The sequence below is a fragment of the Rhagoletis zephyria genome, unplaced genomic scaffold (assembly GCF_001687245.7).
Source record: "Rhagoletis zephyria isolate East Lansing unplaced genomic scaffold, Rhagoletis_zephyria_1.1 Rzeph_scaffold_02552, whole genome shotgun sequence".
In the NCBI taxonomy this organism is placed as follows: domain Eukaryota; kingdom Metazoa; phylum Arthropoda; class Insecta; order Diptera; family Tephritidae; genus Rhagoletis; species Rhagoletis zephyria.
Genome location: NW_016159636.1, coordinates 1 through 12739, shown reverse-complemented (window position 1 = coordinate 12739; position 12739 = coordinate 1). Strand labels below are relative to the sequence as shown.

Here is a 12739-nt window from a genome sequence, read left to right as displayed (position 1 = left end):
TATAGCTTAAGCCACCTCACACGCTATCATTCTTTTTTCTTCGTACAATATCATTCCATGGATTTTATCGACGATTTCTGGCGTGACGACTTCTTTTCGGGCGACCTGAAGTTCCGGAGTCACTTTTGCTGGTACGACCATAACGGAACTTAGCAAACCACTTTTTAACCATTCAAATTTATGGTGCAGAACCCCCATAATATTTATCAAGCCTTTTCTTGGTTTCGGTAGTGGATTTTTAACGCGAAAATTAATTATGCTTAATCAGCGCACAAAAATCACTTTTTTCCGCTTTCGTTAAAATTCACGAGGTTGGCTGACTCAATGGCTGTCAAACACAACAAAATGACGCAGCTTGCTCAAAATTTTTCACTATCCTATTAATGGATGGCGCGAAATGCAAAAACTGACTGACTTTTCAAATTGCCCTCGTACATCCGAACTTTCACATTTACATTAGTAGGAAGTAGGATGTTATATAGAAATAATGACTCGAATACAAGCATACATACATACATATACACATACATAATTACATATGATAACGCGCACGATCTAGCGTATTTGCGCTGCCCATTAGGGCTTCCGTGCTATTATGGATATTTGTTATGCAAATAATGTTTAGTCATTCGCGCTAGTTTTCAAATTTATGTTTCCCATTCCACCTCTAACAAAGTTGCGGCTAAAGTCTATGACATATGTACACTTAAATGACAATTAAGGTGTTGTTGTTTGGTTTTTATAGCTGGTTTTGATGTACGCTATGACTTTTAACTTTCCGACAAACATACATATGTATACATTAGCGCACACAAGGNCCCCCCTAAAGCTAATAACCTCAAATACAATCTGTATCTTAAAGCTAAGAATCCAGCTCTCAAGGAAATTATAAGAAATATTTATTATAATTTCTGTTGCTTGAAAAAGCGCTTTGCTTTTGCTGTAAATTTTCATGAGGGAATAAATATTCGAGCATTTTTTTTCTTGAGAGCTACAAACTGATTTAAGTAAATTTCTTTTGCATTTCTCGTCCGTCGTTTTATAAGAATTTTTCGTTTTTCTGGAGAGTTCAGTTAATTTTTTCGGTATTTGAAATATTAAAAAAATTTAGCAATCGTGAAAAATCACCATCTCTATCGAAAACCAGAAATCGAAAAAATGAACATAGAAGTGCAAAATATCATGGAATCAATAAATTTGTTTTTACTGACTCTTTTTTAAAATTTTTTGTTAGGTACTTTTGAAAGTTGAGCGCATCTTGAGTCTATAGAACTTTTTATTAAACAAGTAGTTTTTAAGGAAAGAACACAACCGACTTCAATTCTCATATTCAAATTTAGGGGTACCGTTAATTTCTTCATGATCCAATCATCGGATCTCTAAAACAAATTACGGGACGAACCTTGAGGTACTATCTTTCTAATAAAAAAAGGATTATTGAAAATGGTTCACGTGGTCCAAAGTTATGTATTCCGGCGAGATGATAACATCCCTTTTTTTTTAAGTCGGTTAAAAGCGTTTGAGTTCTGTTAATCTGTAAATAAAGTGCTGTTTATGAATTTTAAAACATTTATTTATTTATTACATACTGTACATAAAACTTGCATAAATGTATATTAAAGAGGGTATTATCTGAAGCAAATTTTCAGTATTTTCCGGTGATATATCTTCAGAAATATATAACCCCCTCTAAAATATATTCCTGGGTGCGCCACTGTATGTATATATGTACAAGCACACATGTATGTAATACAATAATAATTATATTAATTAATATTTAAGCAGGGCTCCCTATACTTCAAGACATCTTTATTCTAAGCAGATATCTTTTGCTAAAGCTTTCAACAATCATTTTTAACAACTCAATTTTTTCCTCTCATTTGGCAATAAGTACAACCAACTATCGTTTAGGAAGATACGAAAAACATTAGCTGCGTCAGTTATTCAGTCCAACTGTATCCAGGCCCTTCTGCCCCTGCACTTTCCATTTTATTTTGGAGCGCTTTTGCTTTCGTTGTCTCCGCATGGATACATAATCGAAGGATATTTTCCTCGAGGCGTTGTCATATATGTCCCTGCCATTATAAAACCCTCATTGTTCGTCATTCCAACTTCTTCGGTATACATCGCTCACGCGAAAAGGAGGCCATAGACCTTAGATGCCGAATTGCATAATTCTTCCACAGCCATCTTATCTTTGACCGACATCCTGCCATATACATATACTAGCGGGCCACGGATGTATGCATATGTATGTACATTTACGTATTTGGAAAAAGAAATCATATGTCGTCATGTACTTCGTTTATTATATATTTAAACAATTTTTTCTAAACCCGTTCCGTAGCGTGGTAAAAATATCTCGCCTTTCCTTTATGCTATGTATAGAAGATAGTAATTTTAAGAAGGTGGTAACCCTAGTAAAAAATATTTAAGTTTTAGTACATGCGAAGGCCATGCACTTTCATTTGGAATCTAATTTTTTTATCCACCGAACGCTGAAGATATTATAGTTTTTAAACAGGTGGCAACACTACTCAGAAAAATAATACATTGTTACACACCTAGAGGCTAAGCCTTTTCATTTTACAGTGACGGCGCAAAACTGACGCTTACGCTTATTAGGATTGAAAATCGTAATTTTCCTAAGAAATGGCAACCCTATTCAAGAAGTAAGTCATTTGTGATTTTCTGGAGACCAATCGCTTTCGTTTGACACCTCATTATTTGTAATCCAACGAACGGTGCGGATCTTATGCGGTGCGGATGTATAGAAGATAGTACTTTTAAAAAGGTGGTAACCCTAGTAAAAAAATTAATGTTTTAGTACATGCGAAGGCCATGCACTTTCATTTGGAATCTAATTTTTTTATCCAACGAACGCTGAAGATATTATAGTTTTTAAACAGGTGGCAACACTACTCAGCAAAAATAATACATTATTACACACCTAGAGGCTAAGTATTTTCATTTGACAGTGACGGTGCAAAATTGTCGCCTACGCTTATTAGGATTGAATATAGTAATTTTCTTAACAGATGGCAACCCTATTCAAGAAGTAAGTCATTTGTGATTTTCTGGAGACCAATCGCTTTCATTGCGGATCTTAATAGTTTTTTACACAGGTGGCAACTCTATTAAAATTCTAAATAAAAAAGGTCACTCTCCTATCGATACAGAATATATTAGAGAAAATCTCTACGAGATTACCGCGTACAAAGAATCTCGACTTTCCTTTATACTATGTATAGAAGAACGGACATGATGAGAGATTTGCAGAGCGTAATTTTTGTTTGCCTAGAGAGGGCCGCACTAGTTGATTTCCACAGAGTTTATACGATGGTTGCAATAGAAAATTTTATATAGTCGCCCGTATGCCAGAAACATAAATGTGTAAAAATTAAAATTTTGGGAAACCAAGTTTGAAAGATTTTATGTACGTGACTTAACTCCAAATTTATGAAATTGGAATTGTAACCTTTCCCTAAGGTGTATCATATGTCATTCATGATATGTGGGCAATCACAATGAATTTGTTCTGGACTTTCTTCCACCAGCCCACAAAACCTGCACTACACTACACTACACACTACAGAAAGCCCAATTTTATTCAAAATGGTACCTTAACTTGCAGTGTTCTGGCAGGTAGCCAGTAAGAGTTCTGATACCCTCAAGGTTAAATTCAAGGAGTCTTTCGGAGTTCCTCCTAGAAGCCGTTATGAATCTCTTCGATTGTCTCATTCCCTTTGACTTCCGCCAGTGGGATTCTTTACAGCTCCTGCAGTGTATCCTCTAGATGTACCGCAGAAAGGCTCGGTACCATGCGAGGTAGTCAGCACTTTCTTTGTCTTCAAACGCTTCATTTATCGGCTCACAGATAATTTAAAAGAGTTTCACCGCTGTCCATAAGCCTTGATGTACATAATTTTGAAAGAGTCTAAGGTATTTAACGCTGCCTGAGTACCGGAAATAATACTTATTCTGGCCCCATTTGTCATTCAATTGCCATTCTGAATTATGATCGGGTATGTGCCCACTCTCAGACTTTTCTGAAATCTTGGTACAAGTACGTCTGCCCCAGTACTCTCGTCGTCCATCTTCGGACCGTATCATAGTTATTATCGCTTCACAGCAGTGACTTTCAGGAATTCTGACCATGTAGGGTTTGTAGAAGGATAACTTCGGTAGCATGATGTTCGTGAGTTTGATAGCGGGATTATCCAGAAATGGCTTGAGTACTTCCAAATGATCCCGAAGATTTCCGCTTTTCTTGCAGCCGTAGAAAGCTCAAGCAGACCTCTTTTTCAATCAGAATTAGTAAAGTAGGAATGCCTGCAATGACACCAAGGGCATCCGTTGGACAAGTGCGCATAGCTTCTGTCATGACCGCGCAGCCAGTGCAGCTTGTTCAAGGTGGTACCCGCGTTTACCTGCTTAGCTTTTGGCCACAAAGCTAATATGGCATATTTAACAACGGCTTTGACTACCGTAATGAAGGACCAATATTTAAGGACGTTAGTCTTACCATGAAGTATCTGACAGGCCTTGTTGGTAACATTTGAGAGATGTGATTTCCAATTGCGTCTTTTGCCCAGAGTTACCCCTACTTGCCCTCTTCTGAGAACGCAATTTCTGTCCCTGCCAAGGTGGGTCTAGTCAATCTGATTTTCCTTTTGTCAAATGGGGCAAATAGTGTCCTCATGCCAGCCAACAACGTAGATGACTAGGACATACATATGTATACATATATTTGTTTGTACAAAAGGAGAGAAAAACATAGGGTGAAAAATGAGAGGTTCAACAGCACGCCAAAAAGAAAGGAGCTAATGAAAAATCAAAAAAAAAAAGTCGAGGGGTGTGTAATTTTTAAGAGAAAAAGGTTGTCCAAGAGATACTTTTCTCAAAAAACTGCTTGTTCTTTTGAGCCAAGTATGGATGTACATACCATATACCAGATTTGGAATCGCTGAGGAAAAAGTGATAGAACCAATATGATGCTATGGTATGCTAGGAATGCAGTAGAACAGCTGCTCGGCAAACGTAAAATGAGAATTTCAGCTGCTAGGCAGATATAAAAAATGTTGGGAGACGAATGTTAAGATATTCCTTAAACCATTTTAATTTAAAATTTAAAAATTTGCTAATTAAAAACGTGATTTGCCAGCAAAGTCATGTCAGGCAAGTTTTGAACGCAAAAAGCAAAGGCATTCCAGCTGAAAATAAAAAATCTAAATGAAGTGCAATGAAGTGAAGACTGAGCAGCCAGCACTGGAGAAACGAATCCACAAACAATGTAGATTCTCTGGCAAGAGAGGGACACAATTGAAAGAGTATACCTTGAAAGCAGACAACAGTAAATATACATACATATGTATATACATAAATATATGTAAGTATATATGTATATATAACAGCAGACATTTGCGCCCATCACAGAAGTCAAACCGGTGGTGCGGCAACAGCCCAAGCAACCAAGTAATCTTCGAGTATCCGCTCTTGACTCTTTAGTGCTCACCAATGGCGCTACTCGACGTGATCGATCGAGTGTGTTAGTTAAGAGTAGTATTTGTCTGCTTACTCTGCCTTAAATATAAAATACAAAAAATTGTTAATAATAAAATAGTCGAAATACTACAGTCGCGAGCGTAGGAATAACGTCGCAACGCGCTTGCTCAAAAAACAACAACAACAACAACAACAAGGTGGAGAAACTATAAACGCAAACAAACGAGATTGGACGGACGGACGGACCGCGCCTAACAGTGCTGTACCGCAGCTCCTCGACCTAGCTGCATAGAGGGTCGGCCGTTGGAGGCAGTACGAATCACAAATTGTCTGTGTACGGCATATAAAATAAGCATGTGGGAAAATACGCTTGCGTTTACGCAGCAAAGCGCATAGCGCAACGTTCCGTACAGTGGTGGCGAAAGTGAATGCCAAAGTGTATATTTTGCGACAAATAGTGAGGAGAAGAAAGAAAGCAAAAGAATTTGGCGTTACTTCCGCGTGTAAATCATAGAAAATATTTAGCGAAAAAAAAAAGAAAATAATAATTAAACGGAAATTAAGTGAATTGTATATCCAAATTGCGTGCAATCAAAGCAGCTGCTAGATTTTTTTGTTAACGAAAAGTGTAATTAAAAAATTAGTGCGAGAAGGAGAAAAATTTTTTGGACGCCTGACATTTTGTGGAAAAAGTGGCGAATCCACGAAAGCAGAAATACACAAAAAGGTGGCGTACTCACGTATGGCTACTAAGTAGCAGGAAAAAGCAAAGCCAATAAAATAAAGTAAGATATTTATTTACTACGATTTCCTACTTTTAAGGATAAGGATTATGCAAAAGTAATGCAATTAAAATCGTTTAGTTACTATGTATTAAACTGACCTTGAGTCACATTATTTACGTAGTACTTGTGGAATACATACATTACTTATGTAAAATGAGAAGTCGAACAAAAAAAAAACATTCCCCAAGTTTCTCCACCCACCCATAGAATTGATAAAGTCTATAAATTGCTTTGCGATTAGTACCTAAAACATAAAAATAAAGAAACTTAACTAAAACCGTTCGAGCTAAATTTAACCAGCTGGCTTAACTATTTAAAATACGGTGGAAATTTTTGGTTACGACTACATCAAACTGTTAAGCGAAGAGTCTTATCTCAAACAAATAAAGTCGGAAAGCAGCTAATAGAAAAATAATTGCAAAAAATACTAATACTACTTAAGTAATGTATGTATGCGCCGCAGTAATGTTCGTTTTGTTGCTAAAGTAATGCAGGTGTTAACTTATTTAAATTGTATACTTTTAGCGAGTGTAAACTCAACCGAAATTATACATTTATACATGCCAGGGATGTTGCGAATATTTGCATTCGCATTCGATATGCGAATGATTCGCATCATTTTACACATTCGACATTCGACATTCGCATTTGCATCAAATGATACGAACGTTTTGCGAGTGCGAATGTGAAATGGCTCTAAGTCTGTCTAACCAGGATGCGGACAATAACCGGCTTTTAGCTTCAGGTGCTAAACGGTTGAGTAGTAGTAGTAGTAGTAGTAGTAAGCAACACTGATGGGCCTACAACCAGTACTGCTAAAAGTCTTATAAGCAACCTAGAAATAATGTTTGATTCCTCCAGTGAAAGCGAAGGCACGGATGTAAAATCTGGAGACATTAAAATATGTGAAATTAAAGCTCAATTGAAGGAATATCTTAAAGAAAAACGAGCTCATCTCGGTGAAAATCTTCTCGATTGGTAGAAAACTAAACTAAAATACGACAAATTGACAGATCTGACCCGGAAATATTTGAGCGCTCCATCCGCCAGCGTTCCAAGTGAGCAATTGTTCAGTGCAGCCCCGGCCTTATATATGAGCCTCTATGAAATCGCCTTATGGGAGAAAGGGCACCGAAATTACTTTTTTCAATAATATTTTAAGTAATAAAAACCATAATTTAAGTTGATTATAGCTTTTTTAATATTATTCCTAACATTCGCATTCCGAAAATTCGCATTCGTAAAAAAATATGACATTCGAAACATCCCTAATACGTACATTGGAAGCGTCATATTATTGAACTTGTTTATTTCTTATTGACGCCGCAAAAGAACAACAACATTAGCTCATTTAAAATATGTACAGTGGCTGACAAAATAACGTTTTCAACATGACATGACATTTTCTGTGCGAACTCAATTGGGTTTCAAAGTCACACTAGGGTAAGGCTTCCTCAAATTGGCCCCAAATTTACCAAGATTAATATTTTTCAATGCTATTCAGGCAGCGCCGGGTTTTGTAGTCGAAAAGTACACTGTGTAAATTTTGTTACAAAATTCCAAATGGTTTTTTTAAATCAACAATTGAAAATTGTTGCACTGTTTTGGAAATTTTTATTTTTCTTTGAAAGTGAGCGTCCGAATGAAAAAAATTTTTTGGGTGTAGATTTAAAAAACATTGAACTATACAATGAACTTATTTGCGTTACAAAACTATTTTTTGATTTTCAATATTTTTTTAATGAAAAATTGAACATTTAAGCAATTTCTGCGTCTCGAAGAGGAAAATTTTTAACAACAACTTATGTAATAAATAATAAATGTAATATGAAAAAAATGCGTGCATTTCGATATAGTTTGGTCGGAATGAATTTGTATTTGCCAGCGTGCGCGCCCGACTCCCGCGGGCATGCGAAATTCGAGTATGAGAAATAAATGTGGAACGATTGAAAAGTGCATTTCTTTCTTGCACCAGAAGTCAACGCGGTTTGCGCGCGATCCAGCCACCCGAAAAAATGTTTTCATTCGGACACTTACTTTCAATTGATGATTAAAAAAAAAAACTATTTGGAATTTTGCTACAAAATTTACACAGGGTACTTTTCGGCTACAAATCTCGGCGCTGCCTGACTATGCTTGAAAAATATTAATCTTGGTAAATTCGGGGCCCACTTGAGGAAGCCTTACCCACTATTTAAAAGAAAAACCTTAATAGTGCGCTCCAGGTGCTCACGATATTCACGATTTGCAGGTTTCTTTTGCAGGAAAGCGTTCCAGGTGCCAAAAAGCGTGTAAATGGGCTAACTCACCAAATCCCTACATTATCTAACCCACGGGTACCGAGTCACACACAGCCCTAACCCCTAGAAACCACCCCTACCATACCGTAGGGGTTTGGTGAGTTAGCACATTTATGGTGTGAGACAAAATATTAAGAAAAATGAGACTCAATTCGAGAAAATTAGTAATCGACTATATCATGTCTATGTTATCTCAATCGATTTTCAGGTGTAGGAAAATTTAGAAACATGAAAATTTCAAAATGCGATATCTCAGCGAAAAAAATGATATTTTAGCAAACAAAACGCCATTTGAAAGAAGAAGACTTGTACTTAAAGATGCCAGCCTATTATTTTGGTGAAAGAAAACATCTGCAAGGCTACATAACCTCAAATATGGGCAAAAACGGTGTTTGTTGCACTTTTAGGTTAGGATATCTCGAAAACCAGAGCGGATAGAGCAAATCTGAGGCCAGACTTGGATTCAGCGCATCATAAACCTTCGGAAATATATAGTCTGGTTTCTGGGTCTCAATGTTGGTTAAATTTTGTCGGCCTGTGTAATGCTCAATCAAACGTAAAACAATTTCTTTCTCTAGTTCCGCGCATTTGCTCACCACGACGATCAGAAGGCAAGTGAGCTTGTTTTTTGTCAGGCATAACGCGGCCCGGTTGATAAAGGCGCTTTAAATGAAAAAATAAATAAAAAAATGGAAGTAGTTACAGGAAAAGTGGTTTTTCGCGTTCCAGGTGACTTTTACTGTTTCGCTCCTCCGTTCAAGAAAGTAATTTTGTTGTTTGACATTTCTTCAGGTTTTTACACGAAGTTACCTGGAACGCCACTAATAATAGCGTAAAGGATACTAACTCTTGTAAATGAACCCTTAGGCGTGAAATATAGCTATAACTTCGGAACCGTAAAACACATTACTTTGAAATTTGGAGTGAAAATCAATGGTAAATGCATAGAAGTGAGTTTACGACAGATAGCGCTAGAGTTGAGATATTTAGAGAGTTCCTCTTTATCGTACGACCGGGTATTAAACGGGCAGTACTGCGTCTGCAAAAAATTTACCCAAAACATAGATGTCGCTGGAAACTAGGCCTTTAGATACTCACTAAGAATTTGCTTTTACATAACTTTATTATGGATGGGGTTAGGTATCCAAACAAAGAAGCGTCACAGATGCACTAGCAGGCTTAAAATGCAGAAATAAAATCTCATAGCATCGAAAGAGATTACAACATATACCATATGATATGTCAGCGCTATTATCCTTGGCCTAAAGGTACGGATTGTCCTGCTCTTCAGTCGGTTCAACCTAAACTAATAATTTTTACTTCACAAACCGTTTTTTCTTTTCAACACCATTTTTGCATTAATCGACGCAAAAGCCCTTATCAACCGTCGCGAAGCAATTCCTGGTTATAAATAATGTTAAAATAACTTCAACAATTTATTGAGCTTGAGGCCATTTCTAAGGAAAAACCACAATGATTTACACAGGGTTGAGTTATAGTTGCTACTACGGAGATCACCAAATCTCGTCATCAGACGTCTTCATCGAGTTCGCTAAGACTTGAACCAACAAAAAATATTTTTCCTTCTAAAACAAATTTAAAAAATTAAAGAAACTTTAATTGAAAATAAAACATTTTAGTTCGTAAATTTATACGAAAATAAAAAAAAATATATAGGTATGTACATAAATACATATACATGTGTATGTATGAAAATTTTTTTAAACTTAATCTGAAAAAAAAGTAAATGAGAAAAAAATTCAAAAAAGCTTATAAAAATTTATTGATATAAAGCAATATTTTTTTAACACAACAAAATCTAAAAATTAAAAGAGATTTTTATTAAAAAAGAAAAAAAATAAAATAAAATAAGAGAAACAAACAAATACATTTAAAGATATACATATGTACACATATTCTTCTTCTTAAAACATTAGATATAAGAATTAAAAGAAAAAAAGAAATAAGTAGATAAAAGAAATAAGTTTCTAAAAACTAAATGTTAAATAAGAAAAAAAAATTATTTTTTAAACAAGAAAAGTTAACAATTAGAAAAAAATTAAGTTAAAAAAGAAATCAAATTTAAAAAAAATACATAAAACGTTTCTAAAAATTAAAGGGAATTAAAAAATTATATTTCTTTTAAGACAATAAAATCTAAAAATTACAATAAACTTAAACTAAAATAACAATCAAAGTTATATTAAATTAATTAATTAATTAGTTAAAGTGTCGATTAAACGAATGACTCCAACATTTTTCAATTCAGCTAAATACATATAACCCATCGAGTGGGATAGTTTTTTATAGTTATAGCTTGATAAGAACTTTTTTAACTCTCCAAGTCTTTCTTAAAAACAGAAACCATGGCAACTTTATTTTGACACCCACTGTATCTCTTTTAACAATTGTTATTGTGTTATGTATGCACGTCAGTATGTATGTATTTGAGCACATATTTGTGTACATTTATGTACATGAATATATCCGCTCGAATAAATACAAAAAGGGAACCTTATTAACGCTATTAATTTATTGAAAACATAATAAATAATTGTAAGTTAAAAAGAATATTTGAACATACATATGTATGTATGTACATTAGGGTGGTCCATAAATGTCCTCATTATGTGGGAAGCAAATTTTTACATACGATTTTCTAAGTCACAACTCCTACGTCAATGCTACTATAGTCGAAGATATCACATATAAATTTTGGTCCCGATTGGAGACGGTTAAGCCGTGTCGCACAGGGGGCAAAGCTTAGATTCCTCTATGAAGACGTCGTAACCGTCTCCAATCGGGACCAAAATTTGTATGTAATATCTTCGACTATAGTAGTATCGATTTTGGCTATTAGATGAAATGATTTTAATTTTTTGAGTTCCTATAGAGGAATCTGAACTTCGGCCCCTGTGCGATCCATATGCGATATCTATGACCGCAGTATTACCGATTAACTGAAAAAAATCGTTTACTTGATTTTTTAAGGGCCACCCTAATGTACATACATTGTATGTGTTTATATATCTCTTTGTACAAAATGTATGCGTAGAATAAGGAAGAAAACAATATGAGAAGTCAGTCCTAAATAATGCGTGACAGCTGGTACCGGTTAGTTGTTTTCTCAAAGCAGCAAAAACTCGAAAACAAAAGGCAGTTCTACAGTTTTAACATGCGGTGCCAGAAAATGCATACATATTTTGAAATTGCCCGAAGTGTTGGACTAATCAAACATTCCAACGATCGCTTACCGATTGCTTTTATCTACAATTGTTAATCGAAACTTAAATTTCAAATACGAAGTTTCTTTGCTTTGGTATTTCTGAAAATTCAATCGACGAGATAGGTGGGGTGTTCTAGTCCTAGTGTTAAAGGACGATTGATGTCCGACCACCTAAAGTGCCTACTGCCGGCTTTTGGGAGCTTAAGGTTTAAGTAGCTTGTATTTTACTTCTTTCTTATTCCCCCAATGATCTTTCAGAGACGAAGTGTTTTTCTTGTAAAAACCCTTATGTGCCACCGCTCAATTACCTTCCACCAAACTTCTCTTCGATTGCATAGAAAGGCCATTCAGTACTGGGAATATTGTTAGAAATATCGGAAGCCCTGCANCATAGAAAGGCCATTCAGTACTGGGAATATTGTTAGAAATATCGGAAGCCGTGCAGGGCTTGGTCTCTACGAAGACGTTGTTCGAGAAGCTTGACTCAACCAGAGTACGACATGTCACCGCATATCACTGGATTGGCAGTGTATTAAATGATTGGACTGTGAAAATTTATTACAAATGAGAAGTGAGTATCCGAAGCTGACATCATCAGCAGACGATGAGGGACATTTTTATGTCATAAATTTTAATTTCGACTGGGTATCTTGCCAAATTGGAAAATGCCACACTTCCGCTTAAAGTGTCCATAGAATGTCTCGAAGACCTATATTTTATGTTCTGTACTGTCTTAGCATGTCAGTAAGCTAGTAATTTAGTGGTTAAATATAACTCTTTGTGTGTTTCCAAAGAAAAGAAGGTATGAAGATTACAAACTGATCTGGCTAAAAGGCAACCTTATTTATTTGATGTAAGAGCCAATTTAAACAAAATAAATCATATTACATTTACATTGGACCAAAATGCGTGATTTGAAATCA

At 35.5% G+C, this 12739-nt stretch overlaps 1 long non-coding RNA gene across 1 annotated transcript; it reads left to right on the top strand.

Annotated features, from left to right (window-relative positions):
* Positions 1 to 5439: 5439 nt before the first annotated feature.
* Positions 5440 to 8758, top strand: LOC108367127 (uncharacterized). The gene is made up of 3 exons (XR_001848207.1): positions 5440 to 6290; positions 6969 to 6975; positions 8748 to 8758. It is a non-coding gene; the product is annotated as an uncharacterized LOC108367127 (long non-coding RNA).
* Positions 8759 to 12739: the final 3981 nt, after the last annotated feature.